Source organism: Cydia strobilella, chromosome 1 (genome assembly GCF_947568885.1).
Source record: "Cydia strobilella chromosome 1, ilCydStro3.1, whole genome shotgun sequence".
NCBI lineage: Eukaryota > Metazoa > Arthropoda > Insecta > Lepidoptera > Tortricidae > Cydia > Cydia strobilella.
Genome location: NC_086041.1, coordinates 19788785 through 19809814, shown reverse-complemented (window position 1 = coordinate 19809814; position 21030 = coordinate 19788785). Strand labels below are relative to the sequence as shown.

Sequence of the window (21030 nt, the reverse complement as noted above, 5' to 3'; positions counted from 1 at the left end):
AAAAGTGCGAGTCAGACTCGCGTTCCAGGGTTCCGTACGTTGCATAATTTGAACAATGTATTTTTTATGTGAAACTCGAGTGAAATGTCTTTAAAAAACCCGTAGGGGTCGGATCAAAAGCTAAGTAATTAAGTCCGACTCACGCTTGACTTCACATTTCTAATAGGTTTTCCTGTGATCTATAGGTAAAGTTCTATTTTGTGTATTTTTTTTTTTAAATTTTAGACCCAGTAGTTTCGGAGATAAAGGGGGGGGGAATGGTAATTTTTTGCCTATTTTCTTGAATAACTTCTAAACTGTTTATGCTAAAATTATTTAAAAAATATATTTGAGATTTTCATAATGAGGATTGTTGCCACATTTTGTGTTTCATATTATAATAGTAAACTATAACTTTACTAAAGTATTCGTTTAGTTTAATCAAACTAATAGAAAATGAGCACTACAAAAAAAAAATGGAAAAACAAATCTAAAGCAACTAAATTGGCACTTAGATAAAGATTTTTAAAAATTATTGAGATGAAAAGTAAGAACAAACACCAAACTGATTACTAAATTAAATATAATAAACCAAAGAGCCCCATTTACTATATTGTATTGTATTCTTTATTGCAGATAACAAGATCCATATTACATTAAAATCACGAGCACAATTAAAATAACAATAAATAGGTACATTAAAACAAATCTTAAAATTAAATTAAATTAAAATTTCCGTCATTAAACACACAACTCAAAAAAAAGGCACATTACAAAAATTCAACAAATACAAAATAAATATTAATAATGTCAACAAAATTCCGTCAGGTCAACTCACTACATGAAGGCTGTTCCAGTGTCTCGCTATGGGGGAGTCTAAACTGCTAGCGATCACGCCCAGTATGCTGTTGTTACTCTCGCGCACACGGCGCATGATGGAGGCGACCCGCTTCCGAATAATGGCATGGAAGCCGTCTACTCGCGCTTCCGCAAACATGCCCGATGCGCTACAATACCTGGGCAATCCCAACAGCATCCTGAGCGTGTTGTTATATTGCACCCTTAAGGCACTGACTGCCCGCTGAGTATAGTTCACCCACAGGCAGCACGAAAGCTATAGCGTAATGTGATATTTTAAGCTGATTCCGATTCCAATCTCGTTATACCATGAGGCCGCCGTCCACTCGGCTAATTTGCGCTCGCTCACGTCCCAATGAGCGACTGTCTCTGTATCTGTGGACACACAGACGGGTTACATAATGCGCTGCACCGTGTGATTCGAGGCAGCTCAAAGGGACGACGTGTATTAGACCCCAAGCACACTTAATGCACGAGTAGGTATGTGCTAGTATTATGTCAAAACTGTGTGGCAATGTCACGGCCCAATCATCAAAGTTTTCAATTCAATTTGTCACCTTCTGTTCTGTGTTGTTCTGTTCTCGTGCCTTACGATTATACCATTTGATATTACCTTTGTAGCCGCGTCACTTTCTTTGCCAGTGTAGGTATACAACTAGTTATAGTATTTGTATGTATTACCTACTTGAGTTTGAAATTATATTTCTCCTATATCGGATTCTCAGTCCCGTGCGTCTTTATATTGTCTGCGATTTATATCAATTTGGAATCATATTTAAAAAAAGAAAACCGGACAATTGCGAGTTGGACTCGCCCACCAAGGGTTCCGTACTTTTTAGCATTTGTTGTTATAGCGGCAACAGAAATACATTATCTGTGAAAATTTCAACTGTCTAGCTATTATACGGTTGATGATATACAGCCTGGTGACAGACAGACGGACAGACAGACAGACGGACAGACGGACAGACGGGCAGAGGGGTCTTAGTAATAGAGTCCCATTTTTACCCTTTGGGTACGGAACCCTAAAAAATGTAAACACGCGTTACCGTGTACATGTTTTTTACGTAATAGTACGGAACCCTGCGTGCGCGAGTCCGACTCGCACTTGGCCGGTTTTTTGCCGTGTTTTGCGTAGTGGTGCGGAACCCTTCGTGCGCGTGTCCGACTCGCACTTGGCCGGTTTTTATTTATTTTTTAGAATTTTTCCATGACATATTTTTTATAACATAGTTTTTTTATTAGTTGTGGCGTTGCCTTGGCTAGCGTGACAACATGTCACCGACATGTAACACGTAACTCCATGTAAACAACTTGCTGCGGAATGCAAATCTCGAACACTGCGCTCTTTGTTTATGAACACTTTTAACAGCACACCCTTATTCTTGGACTACGCTGAACTCAACCAACTTATACCTACGTACAAAACATGTTCTTGTGTGTCAATTTTGTCTCTAGTATAATTTGACCCTTGAGATAACTAAGGTTCCTTAAAGTTACGTCATTCAACAATAGGTAACTTGGGAATCGGTATAAAACTTATGTCTTTGTTGGAGCTCTCCCTCAACTGCTCAAAGGTTAACTGGAAGAGATCCCTGAAAGGGATAAGTTCGCCTTTGTACAAATGATGCGTTTTTCTCTTGTTTTATGTTTATTTTTGTACAATAAAGAGTTTTACTACTACTACTACTACTACTAAAACTCAAGTTGTAAATAATGGTAATTGCGCGTAGATTGTTAATGCTGACGCCGATTTTAGGCATAGAAACTGGTTTTTATCATTGTCTGACAATAATTGTACTTCGTAATTACATCCTGTGTTGTAATACTCGTATTTAAAAAGAAACAACTGCGTTAGTAAAGCCGTGTCGATAAAACTTTACAACGTTTGAGTATTTGACTAGACGCTATTGACTTCAGTACTATTAATATAATACGTGTTATAAATACCTTTTTCACATCACCAATTCGAAAACGGGCTTTTTCTTCCCTGCTAGGAGGGATCAAAGTGACACTTTTCTTCCCTGCTAAGAGGGATCAAAGTAACACTTTTCTGATCTAGGACACTATTTTTACATTTTTTTGCACATAATTTTTTTAGCTTAAATAATATTTTTAAACATCATAATTACCTTATAGGTGATGTGAAAATTAGTATGTGTCACATGGTAGCAAAATTATTTCCATCTTGGGCGTAACACACTTGAATCCCTCACTATGCTCAGGATTCTACTTTAGAATCCCTCGGTACTCTCGGGATTCTATTATAGAATATTCGTTTCGGATTCAATGTACGCCCTCGACGTAAATATGTCATTTTGCTCCCTTGTGACACAATCTACTATTAATATACAAGTACGATGTCATAGGTATAACTTATGCCTTATTTGTAGTCTATTAACTAGTACGGGGAGTAAAGGACTCATTCTTCTCATAATGTATAACTTTACAACTAAATTAGTTTATTTACGTACCTAAATCAGACTGATGTATGTACCTCCATCCTTACCTATTTATAAGTACTTAATGTAACTTTTAGTTGTGTTATTGAAATAAAGAAATTTATTATTATTTATTATTATTATAACCGCGATCCACTTCGTATGTTCATTCTCTTTGCCTCTTTATCGCTCGAATACGCTAGAGGCTAATAAACGCGCTCTGCGAATTCCGATATTCGCGGTATCCTCCTATACTCACCACCGGTGTACCTGTGGAGAAAATATTCTGGAAGCGTTGTGAACAACAGCCAGGGCTGCGGGCGGCAGAATTCGATTACGGCTTGACGCGGGAAATATGTGTGTGCGCTTAAAAATATGTGCAACAGTTTGTATCTTCTTAGACATAAACTACGCCGTCTGGCACAACAATGCTTGTATTCAATTTTATTCCCCTTGGAATAAGTTTACGCTTCTTTTATTTGCTAGTAGGATAGTACGGGACGAAGGCATTAAAGACGATGACTTTGTTGTATTTTTACATGATCATCATTATCAATTTTAGATAGAAACGATTATTTTGTTTTGTTGTGTAAGAATTGTTTTCATTTGTCCACTATTAACAAACTCGAAACTATCTTCCATATCAATCAGCATCCGCATCTGTCACAGCCCACAAACTGACAGCGGAGCCACCATCGATCGCGCGCCCCATAAATCCCGACGTACTAGACAAAACAGCGATTAATACTGCCGTTAGTTTAACGGCCGAACATTTGTTATGACGATATTGCCGTGCAAGCCAGTTCTAGTTATGCAGTGCGATTACTGTTCGAGTTTGATGTGCTTAGTTTTCAAAGTTGTTGAGTAAGTTTGACGTCGGTATCGATAAATGAGTAAGTATTACGTTTATATATTATATGTATATGTACCTATTATATTCATTAAATTATGGCTTAAGTAAACTTCAATTCACTTCGTTTTAGAACGTAGTAGGTACCCAATTTAAACTGTTTATATTCAACTTGTCTCGTCTCTCTCGTCACTCGTATCTTAAAATTCTCTACTCGTTGCGAATTTCCGATTTTTCGCAATTGTATCGTAAATAATTATAATACACATGCTAAAAAAAAATTCTGACAGCAATCACACCAATGAAAAAGTAAAAACGCTACTTTTCACTCAAAATTTAATAGTATCAAAATAATGACTAGAACGCGTCTAGTTATCGACTATTATATCGTACACGGAACATATACGTGTAAACGTAGAATCCGTATAGGTAAATAAATGTATTATGAAACCATGGGGTCCATGACCTTTGGGAGGCGTGCGTGGGGCCGAAGCCAACAGCGCAGAAGCCCTTTAAGATAAATTAATCTAAAAGCAAGGGATACACGTAGCGGATACCATCCCCGAACGCACAATGTGGTTCTATTGCAGTGCAGCACTTTTGTGCTGCGATGGGAACTATAAGGTCATGAGCTATAGATTTGAATGTTGGATGGACTAGATAATAGGCTATGGGTGGAGACTAGCGGACACCTGCCGTGACAATCAGTCTCAAAATTGTGAATTGGTGGTGACTCGCCAACTCATTTAGTGGGCCTGGGCCCTACAACGGCCGCACGCACAGTGCGACAATAGAGCAACAATTCAGAGCGGCCGTGAACATATCGAGAGGTGAGTCTGCGGTAGCCAGTTCCCGGTAATCCATTCAGCAGGCCGCCGGCATTATGACATATTACACTTCCAACCTGGAGCATAGGTCCCGCTCTTGCGACTCCTCTGTGACCGGCCAGTCAAGGCAAGTACAGACAGAGGCGTGGGGCCAAATGAAAGGGCCCTCTGAAATAGGGGTCCGCGTTGTCGCCACTCATCGTCAGCTCGCCACAAGCTGCCCCCGCGGGTTATTATTATGTCTGTCATTTACATAATCTCGGGACCATGAGGTCCCGGACATTTGGTGGGCGTGCGTAGGGCCGAAGCCAGCACGTAGAGTCCCCTTGTAAATAAACAATTTAGTTTGTGATGTGACACTAACCCCTGATGATTATCCCTGTATGCGCTATAGTAGTGCACCGACAGTAGGACAAGGCCCGGTTAGTGTAGGACTATTGAAAGAGAAAGGGACAAGAAGAACTTACTGGGCTATTGGGTTGAGATGCTACTGGACTGGTAACTGGGACTATGGAAGGGACTATGGTACCTGCCCTGATCATATGTTAAAAACACGAAAAAATGGGCAGGTGGTGACTCGTCAACTCACAATATGCTCCCAAAAATCGGAGGAGGAGCCGCTCAGGGCGTGGAGAGATGTGCACCGCTTTCTACTCATGTGCCAACTCGCGTCTTAGGCATATTTCACTTCTGCCCTGCGAGCATTTAGCTCTGACACCCCACTCCAGCTGGCCAATGAAGGCAAGCACTGTCCGAAACTTAAGAAACTTCCATATCGTAACTCACTTATTTTCGAAGGTAGGACAGGTCTCTGACCTTTCTTCTTAATAACTTCATCTTTTGTACCTCTTAAGTAAGAAGTAGAGGTAGGTATTATAGATATTAACTTAATTACTTATTTACTCCTCTGGCGCAGCGACACAGTGTTTCTTGGCCTCCGTCGTTATACTCGTACCGTAACCAACCATAACCAATGTTATGAATGTTATGATACTTACCATGATTTGATCATTGACTAGTAGTAGTTAGCCTCCTAGTATTAATTTACTTTTAATCTTATCCCAAAACCATTTTTCCGCGTCAAATATCGCTACGCACACACACTTCTGCCCGCGTAAATCACGTCCAGGAGTGCCACGCCGAGTTACAACCACCTCCTCTATAATATTGTATTACGGATGACTTTTATGGAATTTCCACCATATTTCTTTTTCCTTTCCGTGTTCTGGCAAGAGCTAGGATCGTAAATTCGTGTTAAGTTTTAAAAGTAGATCGATTTTTTTGCTAGATACTGAGCTCTGTGCATTGTCTGGATATGTATTTTCAGGCGGTTGTTGAAAAAAGGTAATTTTCAGTCAAAATTTACTATTTTAATTGAATCGAGTTTGCTTGCCTAACTGCTTAACCCTCCTGAGACCCAGAAGCAGTTGTTTTGTTTTTGTATTTAAAACTTAGTTAAGTAGGTAGTTTATTAAAAGTTCAGATATATTGTGAAATATATACATAATAATAATAAATAAATATTAGGGGACATCTTACACAGATCAACCTAGCCCCAAATTAAGCAAAGCTTGTACTATGGGTGCTTGGCGACGACATACATACTTATATGTGTACATAGAAAACACCCATGAGCGAGGAATAAATATTTGTGTTCACGCAAATAAATTCCCATACCTGGCTTCACAGGCAGGGTCACTACCCACTAGGCCAGACTGGTCGTCAATGTGTGCATATATTTGCACGCGGGTCTCAGGAGGATAACGATTTTATCTGGGTTTTCTTAGCTGCAAACTAAAAACGTTCAATTATTATTCTGAACAGATTTTTTAACAGTTTGTCTTTCATCTTGCTTATATTATTTGCAAAATACAAGTTGGTTATTAACCATAACCATTTATTAACAATCGTCATAAAAAGTGTACACCAAAATATTTAGGTGTTTTTAGGTTCTATAAGTGGCACCCTACTATAACGATGCGTGTCCATAACCCTACTATAATAATATTAAGGCAAGGAGTGTGGAATTTACTATGAAGTACTAATACTGAGTCTACGCAGAAATAAATTAGATCAAAAAGACAGATTTAATATCATCATTGCAAAAAGAATTAAAAGAGTGATATTAATGGAAAAGTTACGTAATAATTTCGTCTGCTTCATCTTATAAAACCGGACACGTGCGAGTCGGCCTCGCCCATCGAGGGTTCCGTACTTTTTAGTATTTATTGTTATAGCGGCAACAGAAATACATTATCTGTGAAAATTTCAACTGTTAACAGACACACAGACAGACAGAGACGGTCAAAGGAGTCTTAGTAATAGGGTCCCGTATGGAAGTCGTGCCAATACCTACTATTTCTTTTTTATTACATTTACCAAGGAAAATACAAGTAGTAATTACGCAACAAAAATAATAAATTTCCGACTTGATTAAAAAAGATCGACAAATTTACGACGCTTTAACATTTGGGTGATTCCGTATAAAGTTTTTAAGAAGTGAAAACTCGCAATCGACGCCGGCAATAACACCCAATCTCGCAACTGGAACAGTCGTTGGTAACAAATTGTCGCCTCGCGCTCGCGGGGCCGGTGCGGAATAGGGCAGTTAGGATGGCGAACTTTCGCCATAACCATTATCACTGGCCCGCCCTTTGGCCAGCAAGTCATGAATTGGAAGCGGCTTGATTAGCGGGACTGGGGATGAAGTGTTCAAGAAATAGCGACTATTAACTTTGACTCCTAAAAATGCCGCTTTCTATAGTAGGCCCAATGCAAATAGAGAAAAATATTGACACTAATAGATGAACACACATGGCAGTTAGATATACTTAATCGTTGTGTTTATCGTGTTCTGCAATTAGAAGCATGTTTAACATAAACTAAATTAGACTTATATTGACCGGGATATAGACCTTGATTATCTTTTGTATTATTTGTGTATTATTTTATATCCCGGTCAATATAAGTCTAGTGAAACTAACCGTGAATCATTCAAAACTATAAACTAAATTGTATGTCAATTATATGTTACTAGCTTTTTTCCGCGACTTCGTCTGCGTGGAATCAGCAGCAGCTAGAGTAAGTTTAGCGCCTGGATAGAGTGTAATAGCAATCATTTAATTTGAGCATAAGCTTAATTGCTTCACATCAATTATCAGGCAATTCATTAAGTCTCTCAATTCCACCCCCTTTTCACTCTCTTTAGGGATGACTTCCGACATAAAGACTATCCTATGTCCTTCCCCGGGACTCAAACTATCTCTATGGCAAATTTAAGTAAACTAAATCCGTTCAGCGGTTTAAGCTTAAGAGGTAACAGACAGACACACACACACTTATAATCACACACACGCACACACACACACACACACACACTTTCGCATTTATAATATTAGTATGGATTAGTATAGATTGGATGCAAAGATTGCAAAGCATCACTCCTGTACAGACCGGTACACTAGTGTACATAGAACTGAGCGAGCCACGGCCACAAAGATTCGATATCATTATTAATTATTCTTTGATACAAAAAAAATATTATTATAAAAAAACGAAAAACCCGACTGCACACTAAAAAGAGGAAAACAAGCCCCACAAAAATATTGTTTAATCAAATGCTACAACCAAGCTATAGAATACCGTTTAAACAATATAAAATGCACTATGAAATGTGTTCGTAATCGATAGTTAAATAAATAAAAACTTATTCTAAATACTAACTAAATATAATTTATAAATGTTGATGGTAAGTATCGCAGGCGGGGACCAACTTGACCGCCACCAACGAAAATACCTACCTAAGTAACATTCTGCTAAATAGTGAACTTAACAACCAACAACCAAAATGACTATAAGTAACCCTCTGTTGGTCCCCGCCTGCGATACTTACTATTAACATTTATAAATTATATTTAGTTAGTATTTAGAATAAGTTTTTATTTATTTAACTATCGATTTCGAACACATTTCATAGTGCATTTTATATTGTTTAAACGGTATTCCATAGCTTGGTTGTAGCATTTGATTAAACAATATTCTTGTGGGGCTTGTTTTCCTCTTTTTAGTGTGCAGTCGGGTTTTTTTATAATAATTATTTTTTTATTTATAACTTTTTAGCTGTTTTTATTTAACGAAAATTTTGTAGATTATTATGTAAGTACCATTTGAAAGTTCTACGACGAGCGCGGGAGTTGCAGAACAAGTTATATGCTCATTGCTTGCTGACGCGTGGGTGGCTTGAGTTTACGAAGAATTAACATGTTCCTGTAGGAATTTCGGGGTAAATTGCGGGGGCTATGATACTCCCGTGATCAAGGCGAATCTAATGATACCTCATACATCAAATTTTTTCAAAGAGAAAGTAAAGAAAATATTATCTCTGTATCCCGTAGGACTTTCGGAATAAAATGTATCCTATGACACTCCCGTGATCAAGACGAATCTAACGATACCTCATACATCAAGATCCATCCAGCCGTTTAGGCTACACGAGGCCACAAAGAAACAGACATACATACTTACATACACTCGAAAAACATGACCCTCCTCCTTTGGCAGTCGGGTAAAAATGTAGGTTTTGCGAAAATAAAATATAAATGTTTTGTAGGTGACTAAATAATTATTTTAAAAGAGGGATTACTCGAATTGTGTATTCTGCGCAACTGTTCCTTGTTCTAAAATGTACCTACTCTTGTAGCGTGTTTTACTAGTATTTCAAGTTTCGTATAAATTATTATATTTGCTACAAGTATATTCGTAAAAATTAATGTCTGTTGTAATGTTAGGTATTTACATGACTAATAGTATTATTAATAGGAAAACACAGACATTTATATTATTTTTTGCTAACGTCGTTCTTTGCCGTGATTTACATTGCGATTCATCCGCCTTCTGTCCAAGAATAAATGATTTACGATTGTCTTGTGACATTACATAGACAACAACTGTTCCTTTTGCTGTAAATGAATTATTATAACAATATTTGTGCTTGTGTGATGTTGGTTTTGACGGGATTTGAACCTAGTCTCCAAGACCACTAACGACTCGGATTGGAGGCACTATTTAATACAAATACCTATATGTAATCAGAGTTTTTTTGCAAGAAATACAATTTAATCGCCCTAGTAAGTAGTAACCAATCCGTTTAAGGGGGCTAACGCAAAATTATAGTTGTTATATTGAGTTGGTACACGTTTTTACTAAGGCAAATGCCATGTATGTTTTTAATCTATTATTTTAATTGATTGTAATTTAATAATTTTGAATGTAATTCTGATTGTCACTGTTATTTTTCATATTCGATCATTCATAATGTAAAACACTGACAATCACAATATAAATTCCTAATACCATGTGTAATTTTAAGTGCAATTGTATATTGTGAGATAAATAAATCATATCATGTCATATCATATCATGGATAAAACATATGGAAACTAGATTATATGTGACGTTCCACGGAAAAGGTACCTTATGGCGGATGGCGATTACGACGCGTAGCGTAGCAGCGTATTCGTATAGGAGCGTCGTGAATAACAGCGTAAGATACCTTTCCCCTTTGGACGTCACATATTTGCAAGGGCAGACTACAACCAAAACCTTATTAGGTTAAAGTTGGCTCAATAGAAAAAAAACACCGAAAAATGTCTGATTTAATTTCAGCTGTATATCGTTACCCAGCATACCACATTACCAGTATACTTTTAGTATGAAATAGATAATAATATAGCCAAGGAACGTGACCAACAAAAGCATGTTTTCAAATTATTGAGGTAGGTACAAAATTAAAACCTGCGCGATGGCAATACTCGTATGTATCTTTATGTGTCTTTGTTCCCTTCTAATTTGCTGGGTTTACGCCCCCTCTTCGTAGTCTTAACAGGGCGCGTAGCCAACGTGCCAATCGTTGACACTCCGTAGCGTAACGTAGTCATGTTTTTCTATCACTATTCCCCACTATACGGATCTTTCTCTATCACTCTTCCACACTTCGTTCGCTACGGAGCGTTAACGATTCCACGTTGGCTATGCACCCAGCCCATCACTGCACTGATAGTATTTGACGTTAGTCAATGACAGTGATTTTTGACAGATCTGATAAATTTGGTGAAATTTAATTAACAATCAGTGTATACTTAGTAGTAGTTCATGGGTTCGAAACAATTTAGGTATTTATTTAGATAAAAATTCGAGCAACTTTTAGTAAAACTATATAAATTACCTATCCCTAAGAAAACACAACCTACTTATTTGTAATCTTTAAACATTGCATTATATATATTATACTGTAGATTGTTTTAGTAGTGGTAGTTGCGGCAATACATAAAATACAACAAGCAGATTTCAACATTCGGCAACATTAATTTTAAGATTTGAAATGTTTTAGATTCGTCACTTTCCTATCATATCGCTATCACTTCCAACTTGCGTCGTCTTTCTCCACTTTTCCATTCCTCTCGGCAAAGATTTTTATACTCAGTCCCAGTCCGTTTATTGCTTAAAAGAGTAATTCGGGAGGACGAATCTACATAATGTGGAGACGAGAGACAACTTGTTATTTTTCTGTTTTTAGCCCAGTTGGTAATGAAATTAACCGGCTTCGGAATAACAAAAAAGCACGACCATAAAAGGACGTGAAAGATCTTTTCACCAAAATGTTCATTAGAAATAATGAACGCAGGTACAATTAGGAATGCTGTCATAGTTATTGGCGGTTAACGTTTATCCTCTAATACATAAGGACTTATATGAACCATCTATTAACTTAGTTAAAACAAATGAAAATGAAATATGTGCCGCACTTCGAAAAACACCAACTTAAATAAGAGAGCGTTGTATCTCATATTATCATCTTTTACGCATTGGCATACATTAAGTGAACTTGGGAACCGTGAGTCCCATGCAGGGGTCGAATTATTTATCTCGGTAATAAATTCTACTTATGATGGAATGCGTGTGATTTTGCTGAGATATATTGATCGTAAGCCATGACTGATAGGGGACTTATAGCCTGCATCCGGTTACATTTTGAATACAGCAAATACATTTTTTGTACCTACGCCCTAATATCACAGGATAATACCGTCCGCAGCGGCGACCTACATTCAAGCGACCATCAGAAATTCCGGGGCAGCGGCGGACTCCCGATAGCGGTTTAAGGCCTACAAATACAGCTGTCTCGGCGCCAACTACGAGTTCGTAGCTTTTGGCGTCGAGACACTCGGGCCGTGGGGTAGAGAAGCGCGTGGGCTCCTTAAGGAGCTTGAAAAGCAGTTAAGGGAGGCAACAGGGGACTCTCGCGCCGGCAGCTTTCTGGCGCAAAGGATTGCTATCGCTATTGGGACCGTGCACGACAATAGCGCCACACAGCGGTTGCAACTATAGGCCCGTATTTTGTCACAACTATTAAGCGAGAAGTATGTAAATCGTAATAATTTCAGTGAAAACTACTGAACGGATTTTTATGCGGTTTTTACCTATGAATAGAGATTCTTGAAGGAGGTTAAGGCGTATAATTTGTAAAGAGTTTGTGTAAATTGGTTGAACTATCCGTGCGAAGCCGGGGTTGGTCGCTAGTATAAAATAAAACAACTAAAACTAAACCTAACTAATAAAATAAAAATCACTAAAACCTACCTTCTAAGCCTAGGCCCCTCGGCAAGGTGCCCATCACACAGGCAGCGTTATCAACCTATACATATAAACCTTCCTCTTGAATCACTATCTATTAAAAAAACCGCATCAAAATCTGTTGCGTATTTTTAAAGATCTAAGCGTACATAGGGACAGGCATACAGACAGTGAAAAGCGACTTTGTTTTATAGTTATACTATGTAGTGAAGTAGCCAATAATTTATCCTATTATATTTATGTATATAGTTCTACTCTGTTACACTTAACTGAAATAAAATCGGATAATACCTAATTTACAGGCAATATCTCAGTACAATTTGCGACATTTGAAGTTTATATAATATGGAAATGACACCTGTCACCCCACCCATCGAGATTAAAAAAAACATTATTATATTAATCCAATGGTCTATTATAACCCTTTACTAGACCATATATTAACAATCCACAATTGAAGCTTAATTGCCAATAAATACATGCAGGATAAGAAAAAATATAAAAATATTACATAATAAATAATAATGCAGAGACCGGGAAATGGCAATTCGAGGACGAGATTCGTTTTAATTTCGATTCGAAAGAAGACGAACCCACGTGTTAACTCATTCGAATTAAACCTTTACATCTAAACCATCAACAACAATTTAATGCACAACTCATACTGCCATGTTCATTCCAAATTAATGTGCAATATAAAATAAAAACTGCGCGATATACTCGATCAAGTTTCGACCATTTCCGACCATAGCCGATAGTGCTTAAAAAATATTATGTCACATAGTAATACATAATTATTATGTATTACTAACTGATTGTTGGAGACTAAATGCTACCATTATAACACAAACCGTTTGAATTTGGGCTATTTGTAAGTGCCTCTATGAGTGGTACCTAGATAGTTGTTTATAGGAAAGTACAATCGGCGGTAAAACCTTCTTATTAATAGATAGTATTATAGTTAATTACCGAAACGGATCCCAGAATCCACTACTTGTACTCTGGTCGCTTCTTTTACAGCACTAGATTACGCCAAGCCACAGTAATATTTTAACAGTAGTCGTTCTTTTTATTTCAATAAATACTTCAAACACATAAAACATACTTATAATTATTGGCCTAAAATGAAAAAAATATATAAATAAATAATAATAAATCTCGATGAGTCATTTTAGACACATTAATAGTTCTATAACAAATTTTTATATCGATTAAATTTCATTATTTTTACCGTTGAAACGTCGGAAAGAAGGTAAAATAATGAAATTTAATCGAGTTAGACTCGGTAATGACATTAATTATTAATAGTTCTGTTACAATTCCAATCAATCATATAAACGCTTTATTAAGTCATTGTAACCAAGGAGTTAAAGGAAAACTCTTGTAACCAGGGAAAGCGGTTAGAGTCACGAGCACTGTTCAGTTTTCACAAAAAATATCCTTCAGTATTTCTTGCATTAAACAATAGCGTAAAAAATCATTAATTTAGTAACAATGAAGCCAAATAGTAATTAAGCACGTGTTGCGAAAGTAGGGCTTGTTTTGTTTGTGGCTTGTATTGACTCGTAATATCCTTTAGTACGGCTCGACACGCACATGGCCGGTTTCTTTTACTTCATTATATTTATTAACTTGCTTTTGCTCTCGACTTCGTCTGCGTAGAATTAGTATTTTAGGTGGCTTCTTTTTTTATCTAATCTGTTTTTTATTGATTTCCTATACCAATTTTTCATATCCTTATATTCTTAATTTGAGAGACAATTCTAACTTCTAACGCCTTGATAAAATGTAAAGGCAATGGTTCAATTTAAGCATAATACTTAGTATCAATTATCTTACTTTCGGGGTGGAAGTGAGATAATTTTCACCCTCTTAAGGGATGATTTCCGGGATAAAAACTATCCTATGTCCTTTCCCGGGACTCAAACTATCTCTGTTTAATTTCAACTAAATCGGTTCAGCGGTTTAAGCGTAAAGAGGTAACACACAGACAGACAGACAGACAGACAGACTTTCGCATTTATAATATTAGTATGGATTCTTAACCCATTCGCATTATTGTCATCACGTCTACTCGAATCTATAATGTTGTATAGGTACTTGATTAGAATCCCTTTTCAACAGGTTACGGTGTAACAATAGAAGGTTAGGTACTTCAGCAATAGGTATAATTATGACAAGTTCTGGTTCGATAGAAATAGTGCTACAACATTAGAGTATGAAACAAATACATCAAACATTATAATAGCTGACTGATACAATTTAGTTATCATCAATCCGAAATATAGGTTAAAGTTGGTTTACTGTGTCCCTTCCAGGGACTGCAATCGTTAATCCCGGGACGATCCAATCCCGGGCACAAACAATACGGTGGGCAATTAATACGACCATTATACTAACGAGGCCCGCTATGCGCCGCCCGATTAGATAGTAAGGGGAAAAAGGTGGAGGCCGGTGAAAGTAGGCCGGTCATGGGTAGTCTGATATTAATGTTGTAGTTGGCCTTTCTGTATGTGTACGGTCATTATAATTTTTTGTAGAGTTCATTTAATTGCTTTTAGGGTTCCGTACCCAAAGGGTAAAAACGGGACCCTATTACTAAGACTCCGCTGTCTGTCTGTCTGTCTGTCCGTCTGTCACCGGTTTTTTGCCGGTTTTTGCGTTATGGTACGGACTCGCACTTGGCCGCTTTTTTTACACTGTTTTTGGTACTTAATTTATGAAAGGGGCATAAAATAAAAACACAAAAACCGTTGTTTAAATATTGTTAAAAGATTTACATTAAGTTCTATTATTAAATAACCTTAAAACATTAAAACCTTTTAAGTACGGTCCTTTACTTAAAATTAACATTTTTGCGTTATGTTATTAAAATCTCTGAAACTGGGTAAAAGACACCTTAAAAACTTTAGAATCTAAGATTTGTGTGGGGTTTTAAAGAAATACTCTTCAATAGATTACAAAACAAACAAAGAAAAACCGATGCGTAAATACATCAACGTTGACTTGCTGAATAATGAATTTTATTAAACGGACGAATAAAAAGAGGATATTGAAAAAAGCTTCAAGCGAGCACCCTTTAACCTCCTTCATTAACGAGTCACTAATTAAAATTCCATCCATTTGACCGGAAAAAACTCAGCGTAACCCTCGCTGGCAGTCTTGTCTTGTCCAGGGCTGTGCACGCGGAGACACAGATAATAATGTAATTTTTTACGTATACTTATAACTACGAGTACCAAACTTTCAGCCGCATAGAAGTCGTCGAACTCTCGTACTAAATTGCACCATCTTAGACGACGAATTCCAGAATAAATAGTATTCGGAAAAAACAACCAAATTTTCACATTTCAGTAGGATACACTGAAATAGGTACACATACATACAGGCCAATTCGTACGTCCACTGATATCAAAATTACATCTAACTGATGTCATGCAGTTATCGCGCATTTCGCTTGACTTGCCCGTACATGTATCATGTAACTAAATGACATTATTCAAATATAATTCTGATGTCAGTGTACGTTCGAATTGACCTGATAGTTACTCGTTACGTACTTAAAGCCTACCAATAATTACAAGCTACCCTGTAAGTTTATGATAGTAGCAGTTTTAATTCATTAGCTATCTACTTATCGTGTATCACACTCGTAATTAAATACTTGTTAGAAAGTGAAGGCCACGATATGGCAGATGATATAAAAGTGGGATAATGTTAAAGCATCTTATTTCCACTCGAATAATATGTTATAAAAATTCACGGTCAATAGTGACAACCCTGCCTTTGCATAAGAAAGCAGATGTTAGTAAAACGCTTACCCTTTTAGGTAGTACCAATCATATTGCTTAGAATAAAAATCATACCAAAAATGATCAATTTTTCAATAACTACGGTATCACTATTTTTTTTACACTTTTTTTTAACGAGTTTTGTTCCAAATATTTATATATTTAGACAACGTTTCACAAAAGCTAGAGTTGATGGGTCAAATATAGCAATAGCAATACCATAGCAATCAAAACAACAGCCTTTATTTTTAGGTTTCCATGTAAAGTAACACGTTTTCATTGCTTTTAAGTATATAGTCGTTTTAAATTCTACTATACGCTATAATAACAAAATCGAGTGAATTTTAAGATCACTAAATATAATTGGGAAATCGTAGTATTGTTAACCAAGGCATGACAGGCACCCATTTCTGTCGAGGTACATAGTTTGGCCAATAGTCCGAGAATGAAATGGTGCCTTTCATCCGAGTTAAACACTCTTTTTCCTTTCTAATACGAGAAAATTAAAATACCATGTGCATTTAAAAAAAACCCGGCAAGTGCGAGTCGGACTCGCCCACCAAAGGTTCCGTACAAATTTAATTTTTAGTATGTGCCTTGTAGCGGCAGAATACATCATCTGTGAAAATTTCAACTATCATGGTTCATGAGACGGTACAACCTGGTGACAGACAGACAGATAGACGGACGGTGGAGTCTTAGTAATAGGGTCCCGTTTTTACCCTTTGGGTACGGAACCCTAAAGACACGGCTAAGCTTCAGTAGTATGTTTTGAGGGTACTTTCAATTAACAATAAAATTTAGATTAAAAAATGCCGTTATTAAGTCTCCATTCCATAATGGGGAGCTAATTATCAGAATGGGAATTGTACAACAAATCCATTTAAAACCAATTTTTTAATATACAGTGCTCTAGAGCAAAAACGAATCATTTTCTGCACATTTTTTAGAACAACAACGACCCACTTTCAGAGCATGAGAAATGAAAACGTTTAATTCAGCGTAGACCGTTGCCACTATAATGTAAGTTAATCCGTCGATCGTTAATCTATGAGGAGATTCCCCAGAGATTACATATTATCCCTCGGTATTGGCAAATATAACACAGCCGCGTGTAACGGTCGAAACACGCAATTAATACGGCCCGGTCCCTTACGACCGAAGTAATAAGGAACGCATTGGGATTGCTTATTGATAACGATATATTTATACGTGACGGTATCCATATGACAATAATAATTATTTATTATTTTATTTATTTATTTATTATTGTTAATTACTACACACGATACGGCAGTACATATGGGTAGGCAACAGTCTTTTAAGAACGAATTGTTTACAATACAAGCAATAGAGATACCTATCAAATACAAGCACTTTGTTACAACTGATTGAATCTATTTTTGACCGCATTATAAAAGGACGACGTATATTTTTTATTGTTGTTTTTTACCTCAGAACTCCGTGAGTTCTGAACCAATTTGGATTTTTTTAACCGACTTCCAAATCTCAAAAAGAGGAGGTTATCAATTCGGTAGTTTTTTTAAATGTTCATTACTCCATATCTCCGTCATTTCTGGACCGATTATGAAAATTAATTTTTTGATTGTAAGTATTAATACAGATTGGTTCCGTTTTAGTCGAAACGTAGTTCTGATGATGATGGGATCCATGACGAATGGAGGGAACTTCAAATGTTAAAGGCATACATAGTGATTTTAGTATTTTCATCAACAGTTCAAGCATTTACATTTAAAAAAGTGACATTTGACGAAGTGGAACTGCTGATGATGATCAGAATGGAACTCTTCAATGACGCATCGGCAAAAGTGAACTCACTTTTGCCGATTTGTCCTCTTCGTTATATTTGTTAAGCAAGTAAGGTTTCAAGACACATTTTGGTCAAAGTCGAGTTCTGATGATGGAATCCATGAGGAATCGAGGGAACTCCTTAAATGTTAAAATTATACATATACTTAGTGACTTATGTATTTTCATTAACAAATCTAGCATTTATAAGATTTAAAAAAGTGACATCAGATGAAGTGGAACTGCTGATGATGATCAGAATTGAAGTCTTCAACGACACATAGTTCACGTTTGGCGATTTGTCCCCTTCGTTACGCACTCGGACCCAAACTTGGACCTGGAACCAGCCCCAGACCCGCGCCCGGACTCGGACCCAAACTTGGACCCGGACACGGACCCGGACTCGGATCTGGACATGGTCCTGGACCTGAATCTGAACCTGGACCCGGATTAAGACCTGGACCCGAAACCAGACCCGGACCCGGACTCGGAAATGCTACTAGAAAAGTGGGTTATAGGTTAAGTTAGAACTGCGATCCTTACAGAAACGAAATGCAACTAAAAAAGTGGGTTAATTTACTAGAAAATGCTACTAGAAAAATGGGTGGTTTTACCTCCTTTTCTATATAATTAGGCAAAATCTATTTCTCATTGTCTGGAATCTAGGATTGCACCATAAACAATAATATTTCACCGGCATCCCCCACGGTTTTTTTTAAATTACTTAAGTACATATAAAGTCCCAGAATCCATATTGGTCTTATTTCAGTCAAAATTTAGTTCAGATGATGGGCTCCATGAGGAACTAAGGGAACTCCTCAAATATTGGTTAATTAAAATCTTGAAACTTGAAACGTATCCAAAGCACAAAACATTTTAGTTCTTACATTAATGTTTGGCCAGACAGGAACAAGTAGATACCTACTGCGGAATGCTGCGTCACTCATAGCAAAAACTTGAAACTAAAAATATAAAAATAAAACCTTAATAAAAGGAAACCGACTTCATAAAGGATGAAATAAAATATTGTGCTTGTTATAGTATGCGCTAGTTACAATATCGGCCAATAATACAACCAATGGACAGATTTTTTGTTTCTACTTACACTGCACCAGGGTCAGTATTCGGTTCGATAGTGTGTTGACGCTTTTAAGATTTGTCTTGGCACCGACGGCTTGGCTCGTATAAAAGTGATAATATTTTGTTTTATCCTTTTAAAAGATAAAATACATTTATTTATTACGATCACAACACATCGATATTTTTGAAGTGTTTTCGTATTTTTATTACTGTATAACATCATCGGTACCTATTTGATGTTGGTTTCAACATCAAATACCGATGACTTAGTAAGCAAGTAACTTTATAATTCACAAAGTGGGTCAAAGATTTAATATAATACTTATGGTGCGTGTTACGCTTCTGTTCAAGAGTATGAACGTCTTTGAAGTGTCAGTCTTCGGTTATTATTAACGTCCAATTAATTTTGATCGAATAATAAATTAATTTCTAACTCGGAGTAACGCAATTTTGAACATTTGATGGCGGTAAACATTTCAATAGTAAAGGTGCGGACAGGCGGGAATATTTATGTTAACGACAAATGTTGTCTTTTCAATATAATTGTACTGTTTAGGTTCTTAGGTACGTATATTTAGACCACCCACAACCAGTTTTATCACAGTGACCCAGCTGGCCACGCGCAGGACGACAGTCTGCGTACAAACGACCTTAGAGCTTAAAAAGGGAGACCTAGGCTCTCTCAAACATGTAATGCGTAGTGACTTAATACTTGCAGGTCAGTAAATTATTAAAATTAATATGTAATATGTCTCACGAAAGTTCAAATTCAATTGCCTCTTCCGTTCTCTAATGTTAAGACGGACCAGGGTGCCTAGCCAAGATGCCAAAACGAGTATGTACTGATTAATAATGGACTTATGACATACAGATCAACAATAAAAAGTAGAAATAAAATAAAGAGAAAATAAAATGTTTTATACTACAGTACTAAATTTCTCGTCAAATATGGTTAAAAAAAAACCGGCCAAGTGCGAGTCGGACTCGCGTTCCAAGGGTTCCGTACATTACACATTTTAAACAATGTATTTTTTATGTGAAACGTGCGTGAAATGTCTTTAAAAAACCCGTAGGGGTTGGATCAAAAACTAAATAATTAAGTCCGACTCACGCTTGATTGCACATTTCTAATAGGTTTTCCTGTGATCTAAAGATCAAAGATGATGATGAGATGTGAGGCAAAGATCTACTTTTTGTATTTTTTTCAAAATTTTAGACTCAGTAGATTCGGAGATAAAAGGGGGGTTTTTTGCCTATTTTCTTGAATAACTTCTAAACTGTTTATCCTAAAATTATAAAAAAATATATTTCAGATTCTCACAATAAGCTCTTTCATATGATATGTAACACAATATAGATTGTAAAACTTTATTTTTTAATTTTCTCATTTACCCCACAAAAGTGATCCCAATGTTTAAAATTAATTTGTTTACGTTACATGTCCGTCTCTGGGTTACAAACTTACATATGTATACCAAATTTCAACTTAATTGGTCCAGTAGTTTCGGAGAAAATAAGCTGTGACAGACGGACAGACAGACAGACAGAAAGACAGACAGACGCACGAGTGATCCTATAAGTGTTCCGTTTTTCCTTTTGAGGTACGGAACCCTAAAAACTAATAGTAAATTACACTAGATGTTCATGGTGGCCAGAAGAGAACGCACAGGACGTTTTTAAGCTGTAAATTGAGATACATTTGTTAATGTGTGTTATTTCAACCATATTAACATTTATAATATTGCCTGCTTTTGTTAAATGGT

The 21030-nt window shown here is 36.7% G+C and overlaps 1 protein-coding gene and 1 long non-coding RNA gene across 4 annotated transcripts in view; one reads left to right on the top strand and one right to left on the bottom strand.

Moving 5' to 3' along the window:
- LOC134746100 (CUGBP Elav-like family member 1) overlaps nt 1-21030 on the top strand; it is a 514830-nt gene that overhangs the window by 264885 nt on the left and 228915 nt on the right. The window lies entirely within an intron of this gene.
- LOC134747259 (uncharacterized) lies at nt 9035-9518 on the bottom strand. Its single transcript, XR_010128306.1, has 2 exons — nt 9353-9518; nt 9035-9074 (listed from the first exon to the last, which is right to left on the bottom strand). It is a non-coding gene; the product is annotated as an uncharacterized LOC134747259 (long non-coding RNA).